Source organism: Colletes gigas, unplaced genomic scaffold, assembly GCF_013123115.1.
Source record: "Colletes gigas isolate AHSC1104 unplaced genomic scaffold, ASM1312311v1 Colletes_gigas_Sc00011, whole genome shotgun sequence".
NCBI lineage: Eukaryota > Metazoa > Arthropoda > Insecta > Hymenoptera > Colletidae > Colletes > Colletes gigas.
The window spans coordinates 4,117,028-4,138,879 of NW_025106640.1; the positions used below are offsets into that span (position 1 = coordinate 4,117,028).

Sequence of the window (21,852 nt, forward strand, 5' to 3'; positions counted from 1 at the left end):
GTTCGACGGGATAGTCATTAATTAATTGCACGCGCGTAATCACGTTCGGGGGTGCAATTGCATAACCGGGTCAGCGAGATCGCCACGGATATTCGTGTCTTTCAACAAGAAGCACACCCTTACGCAAAGGTAATGACAAATTTCTTATTTATTCATTTTTTCTCCGACTTAACGTAGCTCCTAACATTCTGTATATTTTGTGTGTTCCAAAGGGGTTGAAATCGAAGGAAAATTAAACAGGCAGCTTTTAAGCACGAATATCGAAGACGCTTTAATAGGTCCTGCGGAATGAAAAGCCTCGGTAAACCGAATCCAGTTACTTAAGAGGGGCGGTTTCGGGTGAAAGGCCTTTATTCGGAGCGTGCAATCTCGTTAGAAGGATATAGTCATTGTTGTTTCACTCCTAGCGAAGCGTCCGAATTCACTGCGGAATTTAGGTCGTGTCTCGGTTTCCATATCTTTGAAATCTGATAAGACGGGAATAGGAGGCCATCGTGTCGTGGGAGTACCTTTCTCGTGGTTAATTCGAGCCGATTGGAACACGCTCGGTACATTTCCGATTCACTTCCGGAAACTTCTCCCCGTGAATTTCCAAACGATTAGAAAATTCTCTGACAAACATAAGTTGCATCGAACGAACGTTTGTGTACGAAATCAGGTACACTTTACTAAACTAGAAAATTTGCTATCCGCTCGTTTGCCAAATTCCATTAGAGAGAGATTACGCTGGACAATTTGGACGTGTCCACTTAACCAGATCCTTCGGTTTTCGCTGACACAGATGGTTTCCCAAAGATCGCCCCCCGCGATCTCCCGAAGACATCGTTAGCGCAACCCTCGACTTTTTATCGATCTATTCACCCCGCGAGGGAACGCGTGCGGTTTTCACCCCAGAGACGACGACCCCGTTTCTGTGGCGCCTCCCGAATTCCACAGTCGATCTCCACCCGATCGTGCTCAAGACTAGGACGCGACGAAAGTGGTCGCCGACGTGTCTGGCCATGCACAACAGTCCGTGCACCTAACCTAACTCGAATCGTAAATCGGAGAGACTAGGTAGTGGGTCGACGGCATATATTTCAGCACCCGAACTTTTCTCAACCGGGAAAATTGAACGACTCGTACAAGCTCGCGGAGATCCATTGTTAGAGGATGTCCGGAAATAAATTTCGATCATCAACCTCTAACAAGGGGCATCGAACGTGAAGCTCTGATTTTTAAGTTTGTAGAAAAATATGTTTCATCAAAAGAAAACCGTACAAGATACGATACAAAAGGTTAATATTAATAAATTTTTATTTCCACATTTTAAATTTGATAGAATTTCCAGTTCTAATTGTTTCAATTTCTGATACATTTATCCTTCCGTTATCACCGGAAGCGAGTTTCCAATGACTTCGCGTAGTATAAAATCGCGTACTAATGGAGCATATGGTTATTGGCCCAGAACCGATTTCGATCGAAGATTAAGTCCAGCGAATATTGGAATAGCGGAATATTGGTCGCGTTGGTTCGCAAATAGAATTCGACGCGATACCACGTAAGAATCCAGCGAACATTCGAGGACAAATTGCTTTCCAGTTGCACCGCAGACAAAATTCGCTCAAAATGGTACTAACGTACTGCTTTTAAAATTTGTAACCAAGAATGGAGTCTAGCGAAAATCGAACTGGGGAACAATTACTTTCCAATCGCGTCGGTCCGCAAAATTCGCTTGGCCTAATTCCAACTTTGGATCGAGACTAGCGAAAATTGCCTCGGGGAGAAATTACTTTTCTAGTCTAATATTACATTCGATTATCTGGTACGACAAGCCACGATTAAAGGATCATCTATAATATAATATGTTTAACGCAAGACGATGATTCTTTTCCTTTCTGAAAATGACGCTTGGGGTCTCCAAGTACCTGTTTATGAAACCATAATCGGACGCTGTATTCTTGGCGCCGCGATTCCGAGAGAAGAGGCGTGTTTTCAACGAGGGTCGGATGCTCGTTGAGAAATGGACGCTCGTAGACGCAGGAATATCTCCGTCGAGTGGGCTGACGCGCGATGGACGCGGGCAACAAGGTCAACGACCCCGCACCCTTGTTCACCCTTAGACGACTAACGCCCGGAAGCGAGATCGAAGCTCTTTCATCCGGGGGATGAAAAAAGGCCGCGTGGAAGTTGCCGCCCTCCGCTCGCGATCGCGTCCGATACGCGTAAAGCAGATAAATCGATGATCGACGGCGCTTCTTTTCCCCCCGTAGAGTTGTTGACGCTGGAAGGGTGTAAATCGCGATCGCAAAGTGTGGCTTGATACTGTTTTATTCGTAGATCGAGGTCTTTGGGATCGCGGGAGACGGTGACGCGTTGCTGCGTGGGAACGCGAAGATGGGGGTTGAAATTTTTCGAAATAAATGGAGGTGTCTAGAGCGAGGGCAAGGCGCTAGTTTGATCGATGTGTACTCTAGCGAAACATGCGAGGCAATTATTAATTGCATGCCATGCGGGGGCGTAAATCTAGACCGTGGTAAGAGAAACGTGGATGGTTGCGACAAATTATTCTTCCCCCGATCGTAACGCTCGTTTGTATATTTTAAAATATACGAACAATGTTTGTTTTAATATCGTGTCCCGCGTGACGCGTGAAATTAACGAAACGCTGGAATAATTTAAAGTTTGTCAACCGTCGAGTCTACAAGTTAACGCGGCTGCAAAGGGGTGAATCCGCGTTTACGTTTCGGGTTTACCCTACTTTTCTGTGTAAACTCTCCCCGAGACCGGCATGTTTGCGACTGTTATGTTAACTTCGCCGAACACTAACGAGATTGCTTTCGGGGAAACTGCGTTAAGAGTAATCACTTAGCTCCAGAATTGATTAAAAATCGCGCGAATAACAGAAACGAGTCCGATACAGGGGGTAGCGTTAGAGACCAGATTATCTGGAAAGTTAATAAAGTAATTCTCCCAATAATCGAACAGCTAAGGCAAACTAAAATGTTCCGTTTTCCAGAAACGGATTAAAACAATCGTTTCAGTCATCGAATATGTCAAAGTTTTCAATAAATCGAGCAAAGCGCCGGGCAATTTTTTAACCGCAAATAATCGTTTCGCGTTTCTATTCGCAAATCCGGCGAATAAATTCGAAACCTTTTAACCGCGATAACGTTGAAAACCGAAGTTTCGCGTTTGTACGAAATTGCTTGCTTTTTCCAGCGTTTTACCCCGCGCGAAATACATTTAAACAAAATTCTATCATATTTTCCAATACCTTTCGCTTCATTTCCGCGGACCGTTGGAATATTCGAGCATCCCGGTTCCACGATTAAAATACGGTTTTTCGCCCGCGCGAGGCGTACGAAATTAAATGTGCATACTTAATGCGTCGCATAAATGCATACGCGGAATCAATTGTACGCGAGTTGTGCAACGGTCGTCGCCGGACGAATTTGTATCGCATAAAACCAGCGGCCTGTTTAACCGTCGCAAACAAGGGAATTTATGCGCCGATATGAAGCGTGCGTGCCAGTAATAAAATACTCGAATTTGTCGGATGTCGTGGCACGATTAGGAGGGAATATTGCTCGCGTCGGTCGTACGTAAAAGCGCGATCGTTTAAAACGTTTCGTGGAACGTCCAAACAGAGCTAGAATTTGGGTATTTTAAATAGGGAGTAATCTTCCTCCTCGAAGAGAAACACTAACGAAATTGGCACCACGCTGATTGCCTTCATTAATTTTCCTTTTTGGTGGATGCAGATCGCTTTAAAGAAAGTTGTTTTATCGTTGAAGCAACCCACGCGCGTAAACGTCAACAGCTGCGGCGCGCGGAGTTATTTCCTCCGGTTCGGGAGGAACTCGCCCGTCGCTGCGAACTTCCGGAAATTCTACCAGAAGTTTCCGCGGCATATAAGTGGTCACGAACCAACTATCTTCTCATAATTCACCGAACAATTCCACAGAAGTGTCTTCCGATATACATTTTCAATCATGGAATCGTATTCGTGATTTAATTAATTGCTAAATTCGAGGCGACGGAATTAGTATATTAACCTAAATTATATTTGAGTTGTGAAACAAATTATACGATAGAGCCATTAATAAACATATTAAAGATAGGATATATGAAATAAATAATCAAAGTAAACAATAAATGACTGAATCTGCAGAGCAACTAGCAAGACGTCCACAGTGAACTTTAAATGGACTTTTTCTAAGGTTTCCGATTACTCACATTACGTAATAGAGGATCAGGATGTTTTGCATATATTATTTCTATCCTGATCGCCGTTCTAACTGTCAATTAACGTATTACGTAAAGTGCTTAATAACGCGAAGATTGATCTATCGTTTGATCGATCACGGGGGATTATATCAGGATGAAATTCTGAATAACTAACCCGATTATTTGGCTTGTCACTTTAGTCGCAAGAAGAAGGAGTTGAAAACTTTCTACGTTAATAAAAGAACAAATAAACATTGCCTTGATCAAAATTTTAAGTGCCACAGATTCGGTATTAATAAATTCACTGTGATATTTAAAAAAATACTGCTAAATTAATGTACTGTTTCGAGGTATGTTCGAAGCGGAAAAGAGAGTAGGAAACTTTAGTTTCCTTTAAGAGAAAAGTCTTACTCGTTATTTGTCTGCTTCCGGCGGAGTACAGAGTGTCGTAAAGAAATAATGGCAAGGACTTAAATCTTGGTTAAACGTCACCTTAATCTTCAGCTCGAGGACAGTTTTCCAGAGAAGAAAAACTCGTCGCGAGTCTCGTGACGAACCTTTTCGTCAGCCTGTCACCAGCTTCGCATTCGCACTGCGAAAACGTGTCTGGCGAACGATTCTCGCGCGATACGCGTCATTTTCTCTCATTCGCCGCCATGAAATACAAAAGAAGGATGCAGATATATCCGTTCACGTTCGACCGTATGCCGGAGCGTGTTCTCGATAGTGTGCACGCGTTAAGGTTCGTGCACACCGAAAAACTTAAATTTCAAATTTATTTCGCAATGTATACGTTCAAAAATTATCAAAAACTACAACGTTCGGTATCTAGATAATTGGATGAGCGCAAGCTGATATTTCATGCAGCTCCTTGGGATCACCGAGAGATTCCATAAATTGCAAAGGAAAATTGAAATTGCGGGATTCGCGAACTGAAATGCTACGAAAGTGTCGAGAAACTTAAGGTGAAACTGAATCCACGCATAATGCCAGAGCTCCCACCTCGGGGATCTTATTTAACTTGTCAAGCTATAAGTGGTAAGGGAATTGTGCTCGAAGACGGGGAAAATTTTATTTGCAATTCACGAATGCAAACGGATATCCTTATAATTAATAATCGAATATTGGTTCTCTTTTTCGTACATATATTACTCGTATAATTTCGTAGTTCGTTTGAAATTTTTTCGGGAGTAGAATAGTCCGTGAATAGCCACGTTTATCGGGAATTTACGATTCGAGACGGATCGTTTCGTGCCACGACTCGGTGTGAACGACACTTAACTCGACTACGGAGCAGCAGGAAGTCCTTTGCGATAAGAGGTCCCAAGGCAACTCCTTTTCCGCGTTCCGCTCCGATTTCGTGGCCCGGATACGTCGAGCTAAAAATGCAGGTTGCCGCGTAAAACGGGACGCTCGTTCGCTATCGACTCTGTTAATTAAAGGCCGATTAAGGACGACGCCTTGACACAGTAGATTTGGAACCACCTCGCCGCGCAAAGGCGCGATTAACTTTGCATAAATTAATTGTCGACCGTGGGGCCTTAATTAGACGCGTCGATCGCGCGCCTTAGACATCGAAGACGGGGAAATTTAATCCACGATAAATAAACAAGAATCTCGATGCACGCAGATTTATGCATAGAGGATGAATGGAATTATTCGTTCAAAGAGTTTCGAATTGGAAACTTTACGAATCGTTAAAAACTTTTCTTTCTCGGGAAATTCTCGGTTCTTCGGGAAATCGAATGTATATAACGCATGACAGGATCGACAGAAACGCGTCGTACCTCGACGTGCAAGATTTTCTACTGCTTTAAGCGATGAAAATAAAACTTAATCGGGAATTTTCCTTCGAATTGGAATTGTTCCGTGGAAACAGCAATTCCTAATGAGATTATCCTTCGCGGAGCATTTCAATCTCACCCTGTACCGTACCTTGATTTCAATCGACTGGGATGGCTGAAATTGATCTCGTCGGAGAGACACTCTTCTTCACTGTAAATCTGAATGATTGCTTCCGGGCAAATCGTACATATTTACTTTTTAAAAAACAGCAAGACTGTTTGTCCTCTATATAAATTTCAACCTTCTCAGTGATAACGTAAGACGAATTTCGATGAGACCTTTAAAATTTCTGTGTCGTTGGTCACTGTCTTTCGCGTAACGTGACGTTCCATCGGGGTAAATAAATTTACGGGCAAACGGTCCCGTCGGAATCCCGATAATTGGAGAAAACCGTAAACAAAACGACTTTCGACGTGCATCGCGCGCCCCGCCGCTTGGTAATAATTATTTCCAGCTAATTACTGCAAAATTAAGCTCGTTACAGGCGTCCGCGTTACGCCGTCCGCGTCGTTAAACGCGCACATCGAGGTGAAAACACGCGAACGTAACCGGCTGGTTTCCGTGAAAGTGTCCAAACGAATCCGTCGATGTATTTCGCGGCGGCGACACGATTCGTTTATTAATCGCCATAACGAGCAATATTTAATTGCCCGCCGCGGGACGAGCAAACGACGCTCGCGGAGTCTGGAAGCCGCTTTCTAATCCTGGATTTATGTTGCCCCGAAGAACGATGTTACTTAACGGCCTCGCTTTAATGTTTATTTGCGAATCGAGCGTAATCTGGTCGCCACGAGCGTTCGTATTTAACGTCCTTCGCTTATCTTGGATCATCTCGGGGATCGGAATCGGTAAAAATTAACCGCGCGAACCACGGGATACTTTCCAACCACTTTCTTACAATTTTTATTCGGAGATCAACAGTTTTCCATGTTTAAGGATACTTCGATGGCTGGAGTAAATCTATCTCTTACATGGAAGAAACGATAGAATTCGACTTTCCGGTTAACCCCGCGTTCGACACGATCTCAATTACATCCGAAGCGGTAATCCTAGCTCTCTCGAGCGGCTCTCAATAAGCAACCTTCGTCGTTTGAAGCTCGCAACGGTCTATCCGGTCACGCGGGCCAGATCTATTCCGCCTAACTAATTAAGTCGCTAATGAAATGGTAATTGCTCGAAAGTGCAGTCGGTCTGGCGGCCCCCGGCCGTTCACGACGGCTGACTGTCCCCTGCTCGTTTTGTCAATCGTCCGAGTTAATTAATTAGAGACCGATTCGCTGATTGGCACCGCGACACAATGGAACACCGATTACGTCCGGCATCGTTTTATCGAACATCGATTTCGACGACTCGCGACGCTGCACGATGCAAATTTTTACAAAATAACCAAACACCTCGGAAATATCGGGAAAACTCCTACTTGTATCAACCAGTGACACTTATCGATCTTGAGACGATTTTATTTCACTGTAGAATTATCTCCTTTTTATTCATTGCAATCTAAAAAACACTAGTTTGTTTCTTGCACCCGTTGCACATTTTTTCGAGCTCGTCGAGAAGATATTCTCTGTTACAAGTTACACAGTGAAGATCGCTTCACTGACTTTTGAACGTAGACCGAAGTCTTAACGAGTCGGTTATCCCCGGCGCGTAACTTTGAACCCTTATCAACCCTTTCCGCAGTTAGAAGTACGTCAAGAGCACGCATCAGTCAACTGACAGTTCAGTTGAAAGTTACGTCGAGCCTGAGTTTGACACGAATTCTCCTAATATCGGAGACCATTCAAACTGCTAATTGCGTCGCGTCTAACGCAGAATCTATTAGACGTACGTCCAGCTAATAATTTCAAGAAACCCGGAATGTTGCCCCAAATTTTCGTTCGTAGAAAAGCGAGACTCGAATTGAAATTTATTGAACGTCTTCGATTGATCTGCTTGTAAATATGCCTATGTTTACACGAATATCGTACACGTTCGAGGTTCGACAGGAGTCGCGTGTCCAGCGTCTGGCTAATTAGTAATTTACGGATGAACCGATCCGTCGACTAACCTGACCCCGACGAAGTTATTGGATAATCGATACGTCCTATCTGTGAACTGGAAAGAATTGGGTCCTAGCTGCATTCGTGGACAGGCTTCGTGCACACGAATGCACTCAGAGGGGGTTGTTTGGCGTCAACCCTTTTGCGACACTCTGTCGAGGCAAATTCGACGCCGATTCCCAGCAAGTTTCGAGAAAAGTTTTAACGATAGAGTATCGGAGTCGTACGGGGAGCAGAAACTTGGCGATATATTGCTGGCAAGTCTCGACGCAGAATTTCTTGGATATATTGCGTGCACTGCATAAACATTTTACGACCAAGTGTTTAGCGTTGTTTTACTTCCGGCAGAACGCCATATTGTGATACGAATCCCGAGAAACGTGGCAAAAATATCATCGCGATACAAAAATGGTTGATCTTTGTTTGTTTATTGGAATTCTTTTATTCGATATTTGTAATTATTATTTAAACGAAAATCGTGTTTATCAGTATTAATATATTCGGTACGAGGAGCGTTATTATTGCAATTCATGCAGGATGTGTTAGCTGGTCTCATCAGTAATGCTTATCTAGCAAATCCTGCCTTAGGCGTGACGCCATTAATGGCACGAACAATCTGTTAAACTAATTATGTATCGATAAACTATCGAGTAATTGGAAACTGTTCAACAACCGATTAATGGCGTAGCGTTTAATGCAACATCCGCCAGATTGCCTTACCGATCTGTTCAATTAGTAGATCCATGACGAATTGCCATAATATCACCTACCTACCATGCAAAAGAGAATTTTTTTAATATATCGACCTTTAAAAATTGAATAATATTAAATACTTTGGAACAGCAATTTTAAGTAAATAAATTGAAAAATTGTTTCCCAACGCTTTGCACTTCCAACAAAAAATTCCAACGTTTTCTAGAGTCGCGTAAATTAATTATTTTCTTTCCCCCGTCTCTGTTATTACTAACACGTTTTCCTCGCGCGTTTACTCGCGGGACCGGTTTTACTATCGAAAAACGTCGGGTAAAAAATATTCGTACTTCGTAATCAGTACTTTGCATAAGAGAAATCCTATAAGGCTCGATTATCGCGTGAAACGCGTGATACGTGGTTATTATCGCTTCCAAGTTGGCACAATTTAAGGAGGAACACGTGGCACGAAGAGTTTCTTATTACACAGTATATTATTAATTTCGTATCCACTTTATGTTTTCGAGGAATAACGTGACCTATTAAATGTTCCAATCAAATGCATGTCTCGGTAAAAACAAAATATTCTATAGAAATATAGAATTTCAAGAGACATCAAATTTTAGGGAAATGTTGCTGGAAGATCGGTTTTCAAACAAGAATATCTCATTATAAGTTAATAACTCGTCCTCATTAGAAACACGAGCATCGTCTAACGATCTGCTTTCCGTCGCGAGGTCCCCCGACTCGAAGGTCCAGGAAATTTGAGCGACCTCCGCGCGGTAACGTGGATCATTCGCGATAAATCACGGAAAGGCGATTTATCGACGGTGAATTAGCAGTCGGTGGCTATAGAAGCGGCAGTTTACATGATGCACGCGGAGCCTGGGGAACCGATGGTCATCGAGATAAAGATTAATCACCTTGAGGAAGTCGGTTGTTGAACGTTATCGTAGACATGTAAGCCATCGGAAACTGGCCACCGATCGAAGGGGGGTAATAATTAATTGGCGATGCTGCTTGGTCCGGCGTTACTCGATTCGACCCTATCGGACAGGGGTTAACTGGAATCGTCCCCGTGATTACGATTTGTCCGCGAATCGAGAAAATTGTACGCCGATATCGCGCCGTTGCTTCCGAGAAACGCGATATAGTATACTCCGGGGCGGTGCTTTTGCATAAATTATACAGGACGTGACGCTCGAAACGGGCCAAACAAACGCTTCCTGCATTCTTGCAAACAGGAAGCTACGTTTCGAAGAAAAATGAAAGCTAATTTTATCACAATTTTCTGACGCGTTATTCTCGGATGCATACTTGCACGGAAAACAGAATGAGCTTCGAAGATCCGAAAGTGCCACCCCAAAAAAATTACAAATGGAACTGTTAAAGTTTCGACTCGTCGATAATAGGTTACCTCGATCGATAGGGTTGAAGCCCTCTTGTCTCGCGTCTTCGAACGATCTTAACCCCTTTCCGTGGCATTCAGCTCGACGAAATCCGGCTTCAAACAGTAGGCGTTAACGCGTGGTAAATAGATCAGACTGATGCCAAACTGCTTTGCAACAGAGATTATAAGAATCGTGACCGACTCTTGTGGCGTACCGATAGGAACTAAAACTCAATCACGATCGTCATTTGTTGTCCTCGAGTCTGGCTCGCGATGTTTACGTTTGGGAAGAAGTTAATACCGATTCAAAGTGTATTCTAAATATGAAAGCGTCTTCCAGCCATTAACGCGACCTTAATCGACCAAAACGACTCTTTCCCGCATTTGTGTTCGTCGCAATATTATGCTGAAGCGTTCGTAAAGTTTCCAGCTCCGGAGAAAAATATTTTCTCCGAGCGATCGTTACCAGGGACGAAAACACGGCTGCTTTTCCGATCGAGCCGATAAAAAAAGGAAAAACGTCGCTTTTCGAGTAGACAAGGGATAAGAAATCCATCGTTTCGATGGGGAATCCCACTGTCGAAGAATACGATGCATGGATGGCCTAACGGATGACTAAACTCCCGATAAATGTTTAAACCTGTGCAACGTTGATCGTCTCTCTTTTTAGAATGTTTCTTTCTGCAACAAATTTCGTCAGTCTTCCATCGAGATACTCCTGATCTATTATGTACACTTGTCCGATGGTGTTTGATCGCGGAAGTCTCGAATTTTGAGAGGACACGATCTACAGGATCGATCGTCTTTGACTCCGTCACAATGGAGATCGAGTGGCCGTCCAGAACGCGAAGATCAGTTTCCAACAAAGTGTCTATCACGGTACAGAGGTTCGAGGAATGCACCGTTAGCGAGAACGAGGAGTTGCATAGCACGAGTGCAGTTTAAGAATGCAGTGCGTAGTTTAGAGTTAATTTATAGTCAGTCGTTTAAAGTCGTTCGTCGTTCAGAGGCGACGCTTTAAAGATCCGTGGTCGCTGAACAACCTTAATTTCGAACAAACCGAATAGTAAGATTTCCAGAGTTATTCTTATTAAATTCAATCTCGAACGAAGCCTCGAAGTTAATTACTTCGAGAAGTTCTCCCCTCTTCCGAAACATGGTTTACGAAAGATATTCTTCTATTATCCCCTCCATGCATATTTCAATACGACTAGTATAATCAGAGTCTCTTACCTTAATGATTCACGCACGTATTTTTTACTTTTAAAAAATTAATGAATTCTGCGAATATTTCTGCGAAAATCTCGTGCTTTCTTAACGATAAACGTCGGAGAGGTTTTCAGTTTCCTCGATCATTTTTCGCCGAGTGCATCGTTAACGAGCGTCAGACGTTTGTGCAGAAGCCCGATACATTCCGTACCCTTTCGTCTTTTTGCCGTGAAATTATCGAAATGCGCGGCACGAAGTCCTAGAGCGTTGTATGCTATCTTAATTTCGCGTAATATAACCCCCTTTGGTACGAAATTGTGGGAGACCCGACGTCGGACGCTGCGTAACGAGAGGCACCCCCGTATTTTCCTCGATCGCGAAATTGATACACTCCGCGTTATCGAATAACCATCATTAAATTTTCGCGTATCGATTATGAAACCATTCCGGAATCCGCATCAATTCACCGTGAAACGATTCGATCGTGAACGAAACGGAGTCCGATCGCTACGATTTCGATCGCGTTGATGTTCAGATTCAAAGGTGAAACGTTTAACGCTAATTTTCAATTTTTCATTAAAACTTGTAATTTTTCGCGACGCATTACGCCGTTCCTTGCCCGGTCAGAGACACTTTAAAAAGGTTTCAGCTTTACTTTCGCGTTTTTCGAACCGATATTCGTCGCTGGTATTGATTTACGCCCCCGAGAAGCGTATGCTAGTTTTAACAACAAAAGTTTCTGTCAGCTTGTAAAACCGTAGGGAATATTTTTCGCGCATAAAGCCGCGCTGCTGAATTGTTTTTACGTTATTACTTTATCAATACATGGCCGACAGCCTTTAAAATATTTAAACGAAATATTTTAATCCTTTTCACGCGGAGTGTCGGAGCTGACGTTCCCATTTGTTTCGAGAATTCGAAATGCCGATTGACGTCCGTAAAAAAGAGTATAAAATGTGTTTGATAAATCGATGTACAAATGACCAAATCTTGGTAAATATATTTTGAAGTGATTATTTCATTGCAAAGAGACGAATATTTTTCCCCGATACTGTGTCTCTGATCGTTGTTATGCTATTTTGCAAAAGGTCTCGAGCACTTTAAAATAATATCACGAAAGGATTTAACAAATTTTAATGTATTTTTGTTGTCGACGCAGATTTGAAACGTTTCGTTTCTCCTCGATCCTGCGCTTTTCACGTTGTAGCTTCGAACGTTTCGCGCGACGATTCCCAGAAATTATCCGAAACGCTTTTCCGATCAAAGAAAATTATCCACCGCTTTATGTATATTTTGTTTCGATCAGTTCGAGCTGAAATTTTAATCTCTTTGCGAGCGTTCGAGAACGTCTCGCGATAAAACCGCACGTTATCGAGCTTGCAAATTCTCTAATTGCTATATTATTTGTATTTCGCATAGTTTGCACCGCGATCGGTCTCGAAAGCTGCCTACGTGCGATTCGAAGCTTCTGAATGCCGTTTTAGCGAGCCACATCAAAAGCGAAGCAACATCGAAAGCGAATGTTTATAAAATAAACTGGAAACCCCCGTGCTTTGGAAAACTTTCGAAAGCTAAATCAGATTTTGTTGCGGTTCTCAAGCGTGTAAAAGCAAACTTTAACCAGGACAATGTGGGGCAAATTACCAGAGAAATATGCGCGCGTTTGATAAAAATATAATTTCGACTTTCCAAAGATCGGAATATGATTCTTTGAATTTTTCATCGAGGCGGCTGGAAATATCACGAATCTTTTGTTGAAAATTTTAATAGTCTTTGAATTAAGGTCATCGATGTGTTCGCGATTGAAAAAAAACGCGTGTTAATTTTTTAATTTTCTCTGTCGAGAAATCCTTCGTTGGGGTCGAATTAAATTGACATTCGTTACTTTGAACAATAATACAACTTTCGAACATCTATTGAATATTTATATCTCTATCTAGATATTTATTTTAAATGTCACAACGGAGCAGAAAACGTTTTGCAAGATTTCCTTTCGCGGCATCGATTCGAGTTCGACGGATCAAACTTGAAATGAAATTTACTTGCATCAAAAACAACAAATAGCTGCTGGCAGTGCGGGAACATTTCTTTATCGTCGGAGCGTTTCCTACTATTATTTGAATCTCTTTCAGGAACAATTCGATAGACTTCAACCTAGATTTGCACAAAAAGAGAAATTGCCCTTCGTACTGTGTTTATACAAAAATGTTTTCAACGATCGTTGAGCAAACTTTGATACTTCACAATGCATATAAACGCTCGTGTATATGTTTCGAGCAACAACGTCAACAAACTATCACCCAAGGGAACTGGAAAAGTGGATCGAACCGTTCCACCCACCGAAGAAACAAAATTCTGCACTACGAACCATTCGAGTCGTTAAAATGGAACTTCGTCGAAACAAAAATCGCAAGTTTTGAGCGCACTGCCAGCAAAAACCGCGAGAAACCGAGCTCGCGATATTGTGCCAACCAAAACGATCGTGAAACTTTTCTGCGTCTCCCCCGGAGAACAAGAAACTACCGTCGATCGTTTTCGTGCTTGAGCACCACTCTCGATCGTACAAAAAAAAACGGAAAAATGTGAAAAACAGTGTGAGGATGGTACACCAAGAACAATATATCACACAGAAATACATCGATCCATCGTGAGACTCACGGGGAACGGGGAGGAAATCGGTGGCGTCCGCGCGGCGAACGAGCGGAGCGCGCGAGATCGGTCCGACTTGGACAGTTCGGAGAAACTGTTGGCACTGTGGCGCGCTACGAGGGGTTTTCTACCCCCTAGTGCCGCCACCTGAAGCCGCAGGGGGTCCTTCGGGGAGCGTTGTCGTTGTGTGGGTACCGCACACTCTCGCAGGAACGCGCTCTCTCGTCTCCGGAGGCCAGGAGAGCCTCCAGCGTTTCCATGGCGATTGGTGCGCGCGTGCCGTTCGTCGACGCTGGTGCATGCGCACCCTTCGACGCACGCTGGCAACAGGTTTTGCCTCGCAGGCCCCGGAACCCGGAGCTCCCTCGCCGGGGATCCCCGGATCCGAACGATCGATCTCGATCGCGCCGGGCTCTTTGACGATCGCCGCCGCTCGCTCCTATTATTCGCGGATTTCCAGAGCGGCCGGAGACGCGCTCGATTCGCTACATTTTAACAGTTTCTACCTTTCGGGGCATTTTCAGGAATGTAGAATTGCTCTGTGCTTTACAATGCCACGAGGCGGACCACAGCTTAAAACAAAGGGAATCGTATGGTTTTTGATCCGAGCATTCGACGGATAATATGTGTCGGTGTCTTTAAAAGTCTGTATTTGGAGATGTCTTTTTTTTATTTGTGTGTCTGTAAGAAGTGATATAGTTCGTTGTGTGTTTTAAAAAATTGAACACGGGTCTATGGAATACAACATAGATTAAAATGCACAGTCCCCGGTGGAGACCGTACCATACAAAAGCTGGAAAGCTTCAAAGGAATTTCGGAATCAAGATTCGCTTCATCATGGATTTTTGAGGGCTTCCTACGATTTTGACAAGGAAGATTATGTTTATAATTGCTTCGAGGGCTTTTGCAGAGATTTACTCGAGGATTACGCCGTCACCGTATTGGTCTGTCAGAAGGATATAATATTTTATATCCTCCTTGGGGATTAGTTCCATAGATGGTCCACAGGAAGCAGCGATTTTTATTAAGTTTTCGAGATTTCGTTAAGGAGCTTTACTCGGCAGAGTTTTAAACATGACACGTGTTTCCAAGTGATCTAGAGAAAATTATATAAAAGTATTCACTTGGTCTTTTACTAATTCGAATTGTCTCTGTGAATTTCGTATCATGCGTTTGTCAATGGGAATTGCTCGACAGCTGGTTCAACAACAAGGAACCGTTTGCTCGTAGATTTTGAGGATTATTGATCTTGTATTTCTGACCGATTGAAGGGATCTCTGGTCCTGTCTTTAGAGGAGTACTAGAATGACTCCATATAACATGGATGAGAGAGTTTACACTCGGTGGCCCTTAACCATGAATGGAATGAATTTCCATGGAAATTCATTTTCCATTTTATTCCAATTCGTAATATAGTAATCTCAGTAAAATTTTAATTCGATCGGATAAGAGAAACGCGTTCCCCAGAGCCCTCGAAGATTAACGTGTAAATGTAAACGTGGCTCGAGCGACGCTAATTCTCTTTTTCGTATCTTCCTGCATTGAATCTCTCAATCTCGACTACAGTAGCTCGTGCAATTGTAGATGACAAAATTTAATTTCACCCTCCAGAAAAATTGTATGGAAGCTGTTTATGAACGAAATCGATTTTGAGAAGGTAAAGGAAATGTTTGAGCAAGTAAGGATCATCCCTAGTGAAATGCCAGTCTTCGTAACTGTTTCTTGGGTCAATAACGAGGTCAAGAAGTTGGAGATGGGCCTTCAAGCTCGAAGAACGTTCCGTTGTTTTTCGATAGCGTCTGAAGTCGAAGTAGGCGATTCCAGGACTGGCGACTTATCGCCGCGCGGATCGGTGCGACTACGACCTCGTTATCACAGCGGCCGAGTTCATCTTCGTGCACGCGCGTCGATCCGCTCGATCGTTAAGAATAGACGTTACGTAAGAACGTTGCATTCGACCTGCAGACTGTCCTGAAAGACGTTCGCGACCAGAATTGCAAGCAGACGTTTCGCATAAGCGACGTGGACAAAATTGTACTCGAATAATAGATAACAAATATAACCAACCTACAGCGATTTATTGGCCCGACCGTTCGTCTCGTAATATTTCACTCTGCAATTCAAACTCCAATTTTCCAGTTACAAATTATACATTTTCATCCACGTAGGAATTTTGCGTACCTCTGTCACGTGTCGGTGAAATTGTCTGATATTTAATCGAATCAAAGAAACTCCACAGCGATCGTACTCGACCTACAAACTCAAGGACCACAAAATCCGCTGTAACGCCCACCTAAATTTTGTAGTCGCTTTAAAGTTTCGCCCGAAAGACTTTAACGCACCCCTGAGGCGCTTACCACCCACGTTGGGAAACGTTGCTATAGGCTTAATTCAGGTGTGGAGAATCTTCCCGCGTTGAGGGGCCGTTATTCGCTTCACGGATTTCTCGTAACTTCCCAAACTTTGTTCGGTTATAAATTTTCCCCCGAAATTACGAGGTGCTTGAATATAAATTAATGTCTCTCAGGAACTGTCCTTTTCTTCTACGTTTCGTTCACGGGATAAATAAGAAAATTAACATATTTCTCTTATAATAATACTACACGACAAACATAAGACAGAAAGTTTGACTTTTTTGCGGTTGTAAGTTCCTTCGAAATAATCTGACCTTTCGCGATCGTGCTCGTCGCGCGAAGCGACTTTGAATTCTTATAAAAATTGTAAATACGTTCGATCGTAGCTTAAAGGCGGGCTTGAAAAAAGAGTGGGTCGATAAGGGTATAAGAACGCCGCGACAAACGACAAACCGATGAAAGGGGAATCAGCTGTTCGACATCCATTTCGCAAATTGACAAATGGCGACTGATGTGGAAATCGTTCCAGCAAGATTTCTCGCTTAAGCGACGAAAGAGGACCCGGACGAAGGATGTATGAGCAATTTATACAGTCCCCAGATGTTCGTCCAGGCACTACGCAGAGGATTTTCCTCGTGAATTTGCAACACGATTGTCGCGAATATCCCCAGGGGAGCATTCGTGGTTCCATAACTCGGGGCAAAGCGGTCGCGGTCGATTTTGCATCGTTTCGCGAATAAACGTTTAGAAAAGGAAATCATAGAAAAATCGAGAGCCGTTTAACTTGTCGGGGTTCCCCTATGATCACCCATGCGACGTGTTTCGTTCCTCGAGGGAGGGAAATACCCCGAATCTGTGCAAGATGGATGGAAACTCGATATTCCGTGGCGACGCGTGCTTCAAATCTCAAAGGATGATATTCAATATATATTTGTAGGAAATCAATCCTTCAGAATTTTATTATTTACACTCATCATCCTATAACCCCCAGATTTATTAAATTAAAACAAAATGAATTTCGTTGACTTCCAAGAAAATAAAGCTCGTTACGATTTGTGAGATCTAAAGAAACGCGAATAAAAATGTACGTAAATTAGAAACCTCGTCTCTTATTTATTTTTATTCGTGGAAATCAGTTTGGATTTATTAAACGCGGCTCGGGGATTCCAGCGCAAGTTTGGCCGCCGCGAGAAAAATGGCCGTCTCGCGGGCAACAATTTCCGGAATTCGCGAGCCGCGACTTTCCGAAATTTTCCTCAGAGCACACGGAACCCCGGGTAAAATAATTCACTGGCGCGTTTTGCATACCGGCGGTCGACCCGTTGGCGTTTTATGCATGCGCCGCGCACGCGATTTAAGCACCGTTTGCAATTAATACGTCGCGCCGGTTGGCCGCGATTCAGAACCGGACGCGCATAAATTCGTGAGCTTTCGCCGACACTTTTTGTCATCTTGCACGTCGTTGCTTGAAAGCTGACCCTCCGAGGTTGGTGTCTTTACGAGCTCGTAGCACGAGAGAGATACTGCGATATTTAAATTAAATTGCAAATTCCGCCACTGAATATCCCAATCGATGTATAATCGAATAATTGATAATAAAACCAACCGTCTAGCAATTTATTCGATCGAGCAGTTAACTATTCATTATTCTTCGTGAAATGTATCGTTCAAGTTTCATTAGAATGCTCTCGATTTGAGATTTTGGATTCTCTATTTCTTAGATTGCAAACGTTCCAATAGAGATCATGAATTCTAATTACTAAGAATGAAATAATATAGCAGTGGACGTTATAAAAAGAAATTAGTCGCAAGGACATCGAAAGGGATAGAGTCTGTAAACGAAAATCCTAATATTTGCGAAGCATCCGAGAAGCATTGTTTCGTCCAGGCATTGAAATCTCTCTTTGTGATCAAATTTCGCGACACACGCTCGAAAGTCTCGGTCAGAGACGGTAAAGAATTTAATAGTCTTTTGCCTCGTTCGATACCTCTTGCGACGAGGAAAGTACACGATGACAGATTTTTTGATGATAGCCGACATTTTAATATTTTAGGCTTCTCAACGACAGCGTACGCGAAAGTAGATTTTTCTAGTAAACTTTGAAGAGTTTGCGACCCTGTCCGGGCAAAGCATTGCTTCTGTCGTAATTTCGAGGGAAATTCCAGCTTGGAATTAATTTTACACGGAAAAAGAACGAACAGGGTAGAAGATTGAGCCCCGTAACGGTTCATTTAATCAAGAAGTTTGAGCCGAAGATGAAGCTGAGTAGGAGACAGACTATTATATTATATAGCCTCTGCTCGAAACTTTTTATTATTAAAAGTTCTTTTCCTATCCGGGGACTTTGGCGAAATAAATGAATATTTAATGGGGAAAAACGACGCGAGGATCGAGGTTTCCAATTAAACAATTACGAACAATTAACGCGGGAGCTCGATCCACGGGAAAGGTTCGAAGATAAAAATCCGTTAAACAGCGCATCTGGGTCCTCTGTTTAGGGATGGTATTTTAATTATCAGATAATTTACACATTCTGCAACTTATGAATATTCGACCACGTTGTCGATATCTCGATTTGATCCCGCGGCTTCCTGCATCCATTATTCAGGCCTATCCGCATCAAATCGAGTCCGAATAATGCAAGGCGCGTGCAGTACCGACCGCAGGGGGGATTCGGGACCATTCGAACCGCGAATTGGGTAGTTTGTTAACCGTTAAATGACATAGGAACAATATATTTCGCGACCTTCAGCAGTAAATCCCACTAAGAAAATTTTAGAAATTTTATTTCCCATCGTTGATTTGTTGGACCGCGTTGATTCATTGTTCTTTGTTCTCTGGAGACAAATTTTAATTAATAATCGCAATTATTCCAAAAAGTACGTTCCCACGAAACCGTTTAACGCACCGTTTCTCGCCACGCGACAGTTCAATTTCGCAACAACCGCATTTCGTAAATCGTTGCGCGAACAAAATTATACATCGAAGCAATTTACCCCCGGTCGAAATTCGCGCGGCGACGAACAGGCGTCGAAGCAATTTTACGACGCGGGAACGCCGAAGAAAGGGAAAAACAAACATATTTCAAATTCCACGGCTGCTGACAATCTACGTCGCGCCTGAAATTGTTGTTCCTTTGACGCTGCAAGCATCGAATAACAACGATATATAAACGTACGAAGTCGAATAATCGGGGACAAAGGGAAAGCGTAATTCGAATATGACGCGGCGTGAAGTGTATTTGTTTGTCGCCGTCAACGCTAGTTCCTATAATCTACAAATATTGCCATGCTGTACGTAATTTTATTTCTCAGTAATTAGAACTTAATTTCAGATAAACTCTGTACGAGATTATCAACTTCTATATTCCGAATTTGAAAGAATTACCTAAATTATCGACGTTTCCAAGTTCAAAGGCAAATAATTGTCGGAGAAAAACCATTTGTAACGAAAGTTTCGTCCAGAACTGTTAGCCCCGTGGCGAAGTTCAACAGTTTCGACTCCTCGGTTTTCGGTTTTCGGGGCTCGAGCCGCGCGACAAAGAATTGCTTTTTCCCTGGACAAAGGGCCGTTTCCGTCGGCACCGTTTCCGTGTATCACAATATTCTTCCTGTCACGAGCCCGCGGAGCGAAAAAGCGAAGTCCATTCATGCCACATGTCGCCCGTTTACATTCATCAGCGGCGAACTTCTAACTGCAGTTTCATTCGAGTTTTAATTAACCCCTCGAACTCATTACGTTGTGCATTTACCATCGAAAGTCGCGAAACAAATTATGTAGAATACCCCTGCCTTTAACCACGTAGCCCCTGTGTTCTTTGTTATCGTTTTCGACGCTGTAAAATTGCATTTCGTTTCGTTTTTTGAATTCGACGACCGTGCACGTACTCATTTCCCGGTTATCGTATCTGGCTTATCGTCCCGTTTCGTTTGGTACCCTCGTATCCTCGTCTCTCTTCGTTTCCACCTACTCTGTCACCCGTCTCTGTCCCTCGGACCGTCTTTGTATCTCTTTGTCGCTTCGATGCGGTTCGTGTCTCGCTTCATAGCCGTGTGTACGAATTATATCCACACACAGAGAGAAGACAGAGTGGCTGAAGCCTGCTATCGGGCGTCCCACTGCGAGCGAGCCCCGGGGGCCGGAGTTTATTAGCTCAACCCCCGGTTAGCGACGGCTACGACACTGCAAAGTGTCCGAGAAAACGAACAAAATTCAGTAATAAATCGTATCTTCGAGCCTACGAGTCATAATCCACCTCTTGGATAACCTATGGACTCGACGTAGAATTTTTTCACCAGCGTACCGTGTATCTATCTTCTCGTTCGAGCGTCTGACAATTTATAACACGATTGATTTAGTTTCTATTTCAACAGAATTTTTACGAATCTACTTGTACGGTTTCTAGGAGTAGACGTCTAAATCGATAGTGGTTTCCGGTATCCGTGAAAAGGTAAATCTTCGGGGAATAGACTTTGAACCGTTCGCTACTCAGCGTGGATTGGTTTACTTTCAGCGGAAATAATTAATTACGAACGAAAGGTCGAAGCTGCTGGATTGGGTTCCTTGTACGTGGAAAAACGAGGAGAATTTTAAAACGAAATACAACCTTCGAAGCGAGTTTGATTACCTCAAAGGGTTCGATGCTCCTCGTACGCGATTTATCCTGATTCTCTGATAAAATATTCTTTCCGAAATGGAAATCCGAAAAATGGACTTTGTTCGTAAAGAAGAATTATATTCGATTCCCTGACGCGGACGGAGAATATCGCGGGAATCCTTTCGGTCGGAATTAAATATATTTTCGTGAAAGGAACCGTTCTGTTCCAAAAGCTCCTTTCCAAAGGGTAATATAAAATATTACTCCCGTATCCTAAAAGGAAATATCGAACATCCCACGCTATGAAAGGACGTCGCTAATTTTGACAAAAACGTTGTAAATTAAATTTTGAATCTTCTTCATGAGCGACAGTTTGAGTCCCAAGTTGTAACAAATAAATTTTATCGAACGTGATAAATAGGAAATATAATTTGTGGAGCAAAAATTTGAATTTTTAATTTATATACGCATTTTTTTTTTTAAAATTGGGATCGTTAATTAATCGTTTCGCGCGCGTTTCGAGGCCCACGCTATGGTTGGGTTCGATCCTCCAACCCCGAGGCGCCTCCGCTCCCCCCCCCCCCTCCCCCTCCCGGAACACAGAACGCATGATACAGAAAACGCATAGGGACGCCTTCGGCCACAAAGCCAGCGTCGTGGCGCACGGACGCGGTGCTCTGCCATTACGGGGGAGGTCGGGGCGAGGGGGAAAAAGGACAACGAGGAGGAAAGAGGAAGAGCTTATTTGCACTCCGCGAGCGGTCAGATGACTCGGCTCGAGACACCCTCGACCTGGTCGACAGATGTTGGATGTTCCCCTGACACAGGTCCGTCCACGGGCCTCCCACTTCGTTCCACCGTGCTCT

General features: G+C 43.3%; 1 protein-coding gene across 2 annotated transcripts in view; it reads right to left on the reverse strand.

The window, feature by feature from the left end:
• LOC122398596 (ras-related protein Rab-37-like) overlaps positions 1-21,852 on the reverse strand; it is a 100,394-nt gene that overhangs the window by 33,760 nt on the left and 44,782 nt on the right. Inside the window, exon 1 of one of the 2 annotated variants that reach the window (XM_043398641.1) lies at positions 14,044-14,119. The exons of the other annotated variant lie outside the window; for it this stretch is intronic. The gene's annotated coding sequence lies outside the window, so the exon portion shown is untranslated. Of the gene's footprint in view, positions 1-14,043; positions 14,120-21,852 lie in introns of those variants that run through there. 2 annotated transcript variants of the gene reach the window in all.